This window comes from Atractosteus spatula, chromosome 10 (genome assembly GCF_055471065.1).
Source record: "Atractosteus spatula isolate fAtrSpa1 chromosome 10, fAtrSpa1.hap1, whole genome shotgun sequence".
NCBI classification, from domain to species: domain Eukaryota; kingdom Metazoa; phylum Chordata; class Actinopteri; order Semionotiformes; family Lepisosteidae; genus Atractosteus; species Atractosteus spatula.
In genome coordinates, this window is record NC_142715.1 from 7,572,951 (window position 1) to 7,582,095 (window position 9,145).

At 39.8% G+C, this 9,145-nt stretch overlaps 2 non-coding genes across 2 annotated transcripts; both read left to right on the forward strand.

Annotated features, from left to right (window-relative positions):
* The first annotated feature begins 2,600 nt into the window (after window positions 1–2,600).
* On the forward strand, window positions 2,601–2,682 carry trnal-uag (transfer RNA leucine (anticodon UAG)). Its single transcript has one exon. It is a non-coding gene; the product is annotated as a tRNA-Leu (tRNA).
* Window positions 2,683–5,890: 3,208 nt separating this feature from the next.
* Window positions 5,891–5,963, forward strand: trnak-uuu (transfer RNA lysine (anticodon UUU)). The gene has a single exon. It is a non-coding gene; the product is annotated as a tRNA-Lys (tRNA).
* The last annotated feature ends 3,182 nt before the right edge of the window (window positions 5,964–9,145 follow it).

Genomic DNA, 9,145 nt, shown 5'->3' on the forward strand with positions numbered 1-9,145 from the left:
GCTGGTACACATTCTCTAACTTTCACAATCGCGACAGACTTCGCTTTTTAAAACAAAAGTGGATATAGCCCTGAAAAAAGCATTAGCTTTATCAGTTTTTACATGAATCTGTTTTGAATCAAAGTTTGATATTTTTTTTTTATTGCATTTTACATTATAATAATAATAATCATTATTGCTTACACTTTTATAGCGCTGTTCTGGATACTCCACTCAATGCGCTTTACAGGTAATGGGGACTCCCCTCCACCACCACCATTCTTCTGAATGATCACAGAGAGTCAGGACCTCGGTTTTACGTCTCAGCCGAAGGACGGCACCTGTTTACAGTTTAGTGTTCCGTCATTGTACTGGGGTATTAGGACCCACATGGACCGCAGGGTGTGCGCCCAGCGACAAAAACCAGACATGTGTAGGGCTCGGCTGCGAGCAGGACAATGATGCCACGGGGACAAAGGAGAGAAAATCAAAACGGTTCTATAAAAGACCTGTGTCAGCTGTCGGTTTGCAGTCTGGACTCTAAATCCTCCGATCCGATTTAAATCTCTCTAATACCTGAGCTGCGGCTTCTTCCGAGTATTTATTCGTATACTTATTATGTGTAAGTGTATAGATGAAACCTTTCATATATTGTTCAGTTTAAATCAAAATGCTTTACTAATACAAGAGAGAAGTATAGTATGAAGGATGTGACAAATTTGTGATTTCTTGGAACAAAACGGTTTTTATTTGCATTCGAAATGAAGCGGAATTTTAGCGCGACACACAAACCCTCTGTCTTTTTTAGAGAGTGATTTTTAAACAGACATAAATGTAGAAAACGTGTTTTTTTAGCACTACAGTAGCAGGGTCAGTGGCGTAATGACTAGCGCGTCAGGCCTCGCGTCAGAAAATTATAGGTTCGACTGCCGTCTGGCTTGTTGCGTTTATACCACTTACATTCTTTTATATAAATGAACTGCACCTGAAAGCTATAGAAAACACTTTGGGTAAGTTGTCTGCAGCCTCATGCGAATTTCGACAACTTACCCAAAACACTGTACTGTCTGGAGATCAGCTCCAGCTCTGAACTGCAATGAAAAACCATGCCTAACAAAATTGGAGAACAGCTGAACTTGTGCTCAGTTCGGTGATGAGGGTTCAGAACTGTCGTTGTTGTAATTAGCACAAACTGCACAGGCTCTGAATCAGACCATGTCAATTAGTCTGATCAGTGTAGGACACGTTAATGTAGAATTATTAATAGGTTTGTTAGTTAGTTAGTTCAGGTTTACCCACCTGAACTAATGTAGAATTATTACTTGGTCTGTCTCTTGTTTGTATATAAATGAATGTCTCTGACAACTTAATGTTAGTTTTACGATGTAGGTCAGGCGTTGACATATGCACGAGTATACGAAATGTCTCACTCCTGATTCAACTCATGTTCTATAGGAGATTGGCGATTCCTCCTGTTTCTCGTACAACCATATCAGAACAAAAGCCTGTGTCACCCAGCAGTGATTCAAGATCGACTGGCATCTTTATCCCTTTTTTGTTCGTGATCATTATTTTCTTTAGTTATGATCAATATTGAACTTTTTCGAAATGAAGTGACAATAATCAAACATGCAGGCAGATTTTTGAAAAGTATTCAGAATTGACAGGGTGCCCCTTTGGAACAGTCGTCAGAAAATGTGAGAAAATGAAAGTTATGTAAGCTCTCACACAAAGCATTGAAGATTGGAATCTGAGTGTAAAAAAGCTACCCGTCTCCCAATGATAGGCAGGGATACACACCATGACTCGAATAGACTCAGCGAACTTTAACACCTATGATATTACGAGTGCTTTGCACGTGTCGAACTTCAAGAAGGAACTACTACAATAGTTGTGGACATAATTCAATACCACCGGCAAAGTCCAATGCCGGCAACGTCTGAGAAAATAATGTTCACTCATGGAATTTGGTCTTTGAATGGCTTGCGGGAAAATTCATTTATACTCCTGTTGCACCCTCAGCTGAAACATGTTAAAAGAACAACGCAGATTTGTTGGAGAACCTGACAATAATTATTGGGTTAGCACTGTATGTATTCTGGTATATTTACTTTAATTTTAATATAAATGTAAACATGCATGCTGTATAATCTATTGTAATTTTAAAATATGTTAGCTGAGGATGCGAGGGGGCTATTATACCTTGTGAAACACGCAAGGAACTGTAAAAAAGGCTGGTATTTGAATAAAATTGGCGATCACAAGAAAACCACAATTTATGTGGTATTATCATCAATATCCTTCAAAATCGACGTTCAAATGAAGGATCTGAAGAAACTATGAAAAAAGCAACAGTAGTAGCAGAGGATTTTGAATTTTGCTTTTTAACTCAGTAGATCACCGTAGAGTTGCGCCCCTACAAACAGCACAAAGGATGAATCCCACCTCCTTCATTATTGCTGTTTGTGCCGGTGAAAGTAGTGTTTGTGGTATTGAAAGCATCTCGGAAGATAAAGGTGCAGTCACTTCCACATGTCATGATATCATTAGATCCGACGACAAGAGCTGAAGCCCTCGGCATTTTCAAAGCCAGGAATGTGAGGAAGATGGGCATGGAGGAAGGTAGCGTGACCGAGCGGTCTAAGGCGCTGGATTTAGGCTCTAGTCTCCCTGGGGGCGTGGGTTCGAATCCCACCGCTGCCAAATGTTAGTGTTTTAAGACCTGCAATACGATCAGTAAAAGCGCTTTTTGTCAGGCTGCGGGAGGTGTTTAGAGATAGACTTTCTAAAATACAGGCTTAACATCAAGGCAGAAAAAATATTTTGTTTTCTCAACATAAATTCTCTTTGGCATGTTCAGCTTTATGTAGGGAACAACATCTGCCGAGATCACTTTTGAGGCAGTGCACATGATAGTGTACCGGCAAGTACATTTAATATTGGCTGTGGTGGTGAGCTGCTTTTGTCTGTGAAACTTTTAATTCTTCACGCCGAATCATTGGCAGGGGTAAAGCTTATTAAATCTTCGAACATAGCGCTCCATCAGAAATACTTTGTTCGTGGTCAAAAGAGATCAGAGGATTAACTTCATAAATTTACATAGCATACCTTACAGGAAAGATTTAAAAGGGGAATTGATTGTGCTTCCTGATGTTGTTCCTGTGGTTTCTTTGGATACAAAGGTGAATGTTCTTTGACGTTCTACTAGAGTATCCACTGGGTGGGCTTTATCAATCAGCTCGGATAGGTCATCAGTGCTCCGTCTCCGGAAAATAATCAGCACTGTCGTTTTTTCCTGTGCTGTCTTTTAAAACATATAAGATCACGAGTTTACAGATTTCTCCAAATAACAACTATACATTTTAACCCAGCGGTTAGCATTCCTTCAATCCAATAGTTTTACTCCGGGTAAAAAGCAGCGAAATATATAGAGAGATGATATTCAAATATTTCAACATTCTTATTGGATTACCTGTATGGATATATCGCTCAGAATTCCTAATATGATTTTGAGTTCAGTTTTGCTTTACTACTTTCAGAGTCTTTTATTGACCTCCTGAAGCAGAGAAGTGACATAATCACAAATGCGACCTACCTGTGCTGCTGTTTTTGGTTAATAATGATTATTGCGAGGAAAAAAAAACAGCTCCTTGCATTAAGAGCACGCTCGCTGGTTGTGTTTGGTATTTTCCGTGGTGCTCTTCCTCAGCTGCAAAGTTATTTGGCTAGCAAAGACCCCTGAGAAGGAGTCTGAATCCGTCAACAACACAGGAATTCTAAGATCGCACTGCCGTCTTGTGTACAGAGATCTGCTTTTTCCTTATTGAGTGTTTTGGTGTTTAAGAACACGTATCCTACCTTGAATGTTAGTTTCAAAAGATATGTTACCAGATCACAGATTTTCTTGAAATGATTTGGGGATGCACTTACCGGGATTCAAACCCGGCTCAATTATTTAGAAGGCACCTATAGCACCAACGCACTTCTGAGAAACACCGCCACATTTCCGCAATCCTCCCTCTCACCTACAAAGTTATGAAGAGACAGACGTCCAATGAAAACTAATTTGATTCACTCAAGGCTCCGCTCTTTTATTGTGATGTCATTTTAATTAATGTTAGCTGTGATAAGGTGTCGTTTCTGTCTCTTAAAGTTTAAGTCTGCTCCTTTCTTCCTGGTTTAGAAATAATGTTCCATGATTGTTTACAAACACCACTATCAATTATTTGTCCAGCTCTAACACCTGTGTGCGTTGACAAGGCATCTCCAAAGGACATATTAAATAACATGATCCTTCCTGTTACCATTCCTGTGGTTGGAGCGTTGTTTCGCCCTTTTTCGTTCTTCTACAATATTTGCAGACAGGGCTTTATCACTCGAGTTGTACAAAACAAGTCGGTCCATGAAAATCATCAGTACTGCTGTTGTTCTATGCGTAGTTTAATCAAGGTAGTCGAGTGAGGAGGTAAAAAAGCACTCCCCCGTCGATAAATCAATCATCGTCGCCCGTGTGACTGGATATAAAAATAACTGATTCATTTTTACCCAGTCTCTGGAAGTTTCGATGCGATTATTTTTCCTTCCTTATTTCTTCATTCCTATGAATTTACTCTGTAGTAAAGGAAACGCGAAAGCGGGAAACTGTAGGCATTCTTCGTGAGTGGTGGATTGTGTTCAGAGAGCATCAGCACATCTCTAAGTCAGTTCCATTGATAGGTCTGTTGGGGATTTAGCTCAGTGATAGAAGGCATGCTTTGCATGTATGAGGTCCCGGTATCTTTAGGTGCTTTATATTACTGTGCTCACATCGCAATCTTCTGTTGAATGTGAACTCTTTGCTCGTGTTCATAGAGAGCCAGATTTACACAATTAAATTCAGGCACACTCGAAGTGCTATGGTGTTGCTCTGCTGTTTTAAATGTACCTCTAAAGCATTTAGCTCTGTTAACTACCAAATTATTTGAACTAATTTTATGTTATATTCAGGAAATCCAGAGGTCTTCAGACGTGTCGTGGCTGTTGAAGAAGACACCTTTTAAATCTCACCCAGGATTTCTTGAGAGATCATTCAGCGAGCGAGTCCTCCCTCTGGACTCCGCACTGAGCTGAAAGCTGCGCGAATTCCATTGTACAACTGAGAAAAAAACTGATGGACTAAACAACGACATTTGATGATTATAAGAAATTCAAGAAACACAACAGTCCGAACACAGGTTTGAATCCTGAACGCTTAATTTAAAAGACAAAGCGAAGGATACGACCTGTAAACTCTCTTCATGTCTTACAGTTTATGATATAAAAAAAATCTTACTTTCATAGTAATTTCTTGCTGCTGATAGACGATTTATTGAATTTGAACAAAATCACAATTACAAACATCTTGGGTTAAACAGTTATTCACATACTCTAACGAAGAGAAACGTTAGTGCCTTCCGGTGTGTGAGCCAATTTCTCAAAACAATATTTGTTAGTCTCTCGAGAGGCTGCGCAAAGTGTTTAGAGATAGAATCTCTAAAAGGCAGGTTACAACTCCCTTTATAAAGGGTGTGCACACTTATAGAACCAAGGCATTGAAAGTTTTTTTTTAATTGTTGTTCCAAAAAATTTTCCATTTGTTTTCGTTCTTAATGTTGTTGATTAAAAGATCTTATTAAATGCGAAAAAATCTGAATGTGAAAAAAGGTCAAAATGCTATTGAAAAAATCAGTAATGTGAGGAAAGATTAATTGTGGGAGCCCATTACCTCCCCATGTCATGCTGTATTTCTCACTCATTCTACTGGGTGAGGTGCCGTCGCTTCTGGATAAAGTCTGTCAGTGGTCATTCCAGACGGGTCAGGTATGACTGCGCTTCGGCACAAGAAGAGACATGTGACTTACGAGGATCCCGACAGGGTCGTTTGTTTTCCAGAGCCCGGATAGCTCAGTCGGTAGAGCATCAGACTTTTAATCTGAGGGTCCAGGGTTCAAGTCCCTGTTCGGGCGTTTGTGTTTTCCTTAAGTGTATTGTGGATTTCATTATAAATCGTATTTTGTCTTCCACTCTTCTATCTCTACTGTTGATATTTTAAAAGTTCATCACTTGTATTTTCTTTAGTGTTTCCTTTCACAAACCGAAAATGTTCAAGACTATTTTGTCACCGCACTCCACGTAGATAATCACAGGAAAAGTAAAGGAAACGCAGTGAGGAGCTCACACAGCGAGTACTCTTGAATACAACAAGAATACAACAAGAGTACAACACACACTGCACATCTGCGGAACATCACGTCCGAGTTTACAGTGACAGCAGAGATTGAGAGAAGTAGTTTTTTATTACTGGCTCGCTGAACGATCTCTCAAGAAACCCCGGTGGAGATTCAACAGGTCTCTAATAATCACGTTCAAAAAGGTGACGATACATTTTTATTTTAACTAAGTAGCCTTAATGGCAACACAGTGTTAGGAGTCCGGCTTTTCTTATTTCTTCTGCAGAACCAGCGGTATCGGAATATACTGATCCGCAAAATAAGCGCTTTCGTTTCTGATCGTTTTTATTGAGCGCTGCTCTAAACTTTACATTTGCTTGTGCTGGTTTTCCTCATGAAAAAATTCTCTAATTACATGATTCCATGATCAACGAGGAGAAAGAAATAAAATACATAATTCATTATAAGAACTAAAGGCAAGATGGCTGGTGGTCTAAGGCGTTCAGGTCGCAGTTTCCTCTGGAGACGTTTGTTCAAATCGTACTTCTAATAAGTACTCTTTTTCTCGTTAGAGTAGAAACGATAGAAGCCTTAAGTGGGAAAAAATCACAACATCTCGCATTTCACGTGTTTAATGTTAATTGTCTCAGTGGTTGCCTCGGTGATTGATGGCTCTTCTCTCTTGCAGGGTGACGGCAAACTTCTTTAGAGAGGGAGTCTCCCACGCACGGCTTTTCTTCATCAAGAGCCGAGGCAACAGAGACAGACTTCAAACTGACATTAATTACTTCATGAACGTTTATGACCGTCTTTAAAAAGCTGAGAGAAGTCGAAAACGTCTTTGGAAAAGAGGAAATGTCTGCTGACAGTAAACTGAGCTCACCCTTAGCTGCGGACAAGCGCTCCTCGTTAGTACAGTGCTGAGTAACCTCGCTTGTCGGGCGAGAGACCGGGTTACGTTTCTGTGACAGGGCGCTGGTTAAATTTTTTAACAACCTGACTTCATTTAGAAAGTGTGTACTGTGTACTAAGTTTCGGACTAGTTAGTGCAGTAGAATATGGAGATCACCTCCAGCTCTGAGCTCAACTGCAACAAGCAGTCGTGCTGAGCAAAGTCAGAGCCCAGCTTAACGTGTGCTCAGTGTGGTGCTCAGGACACAGGGGTATTGTTGTGGTTATAATTAGCACAAACTGCACGGGCTCTGAATCAGAACATTTCAATTTATCTGATCAGTAAATTAAAATGCAGGACACATTAATATAGGATTATTACTGTGTCTCTGTCCCGTTTGTATATAACCGAATGTCCCTCACAGTTTAAAAGATAACAGTAAAGACACCTACCTGTAACTCTTAATTCGGTACTCATTGCAAATATTCCAGAAACAAGCACGTCCAACAGCTGCGGGGTTGAAGGTGAACATGTATCGTATTGTAATGGCTTCTATTTCCACTGATGAATGAGACAGATTCATGAGGAGATCCTAAGCACAATTAAGCGAACACATAGCTATTTCGGTCTGATGTAGAGGCTCCATTTGTGTCAGCAGTACTATAAATGTAAGTCTTATACACTTTCAGGGGCTGCATCTGTAGCGCTTCATCTAAGAGGACTGTTTTACTTTACCGCACGGTTACATTCACCCACCCAATTTATTCTCAGAATACCAAATGGCTCAATAACCCTGTTTTCCCCTGGGAACCACCAGTGTACCGTCTCATTCCATTCAAAAATATAACAAATTTATTAAATTTATATATTCAATGAACTGTGTAACACAGAGCGGGAAAGGTGAAATCAGGATGGCTGAGCAATTGAGCAGCTGTAACTGTTGATCAGGATGGCTGAGTGGTTAAGGTGTCGAATTTACAGCCCACTGAGCAAATGTCTATGTGGGTTCAATCCCTGCTCCTGTAATTTGCTTTTGAAGTGACAGAACACTTTGAAGATTTTCACTCTATTAAAATATGTATTTACTAAATTTCAGTTCTCTTCACTCCCTGGGATAACTGAACTCTCACCATCGCATTCTGAAGGCTTTACATGCATTAGCTGTGATACAGCTCCTAATAAAGACAGAATGAAACTGTATCAATAATAAATGACATGTTTTAAATAAACGTTTATTGATAAACTTCATTATTAATAAAAGTGGTGTGACAGGAAAGCAAATTAAATATTACAATGATATTCCAAGCAACTGATGTGTGCCGGAGCCAAATGTCATCAACTGTGGGCTTTGTAAATTGTTTAAAAATTGTAAGTGAAGTTGAGATAATTAACAATTTGTTGATTCCTGCAGTTACAGATTAAAACATGAGAAGAGTTTCTCTGGGTTTATCTCTGTCCAAGAGCCTGATGTGAATATGCTGAACGCAGTGTCTTTGATTTATGTACTCAAACAACCAAAGAATCCCATTCTCGTCATCCTATGGTTTGTCAAACGTGATTTTTTCAAAGTGGGTGTGATTTCGTTTAGTCTTTCGTTCCTGTACTAGAGCAGTAATGTTTCTAGACGCGCATGAACATGGTATAATAGGCTGACAGCAGGAACACGTGGCCCACAAGCATTAACAGTATCAGAGGTGTCTGCAGTATGTTGGTTTGTGAGCAGCGATAAAATAAAATGCCGAGGAAGCAGGTGTGCCTGCATTAATAAAGCTCCATCGAGCAGAAAAAGTAACAGAAGAACCAACCTAAATCCAACAGCAAGTTTCTGCAGCTAAAATCACAGGCAAAACTGCCACTGGTGAGGCTTGAACTCACAACCTCCACTATGTACTGCACGCTGACCAAATGCACCACTGCAGCTGCACAATGTGTTTGTTACATGTCTTAGATGTACTTATTGGAAGGTTGCGGAAATCGTAAATCACTGATTTCATTATCTGTACATTTAATATCTAGGAGAGAGAACTCCTTCAGGTTCTACAGCTCATAAGTGCACTTTAAGAAGTCTTTGCTTTTGTGAGATGGA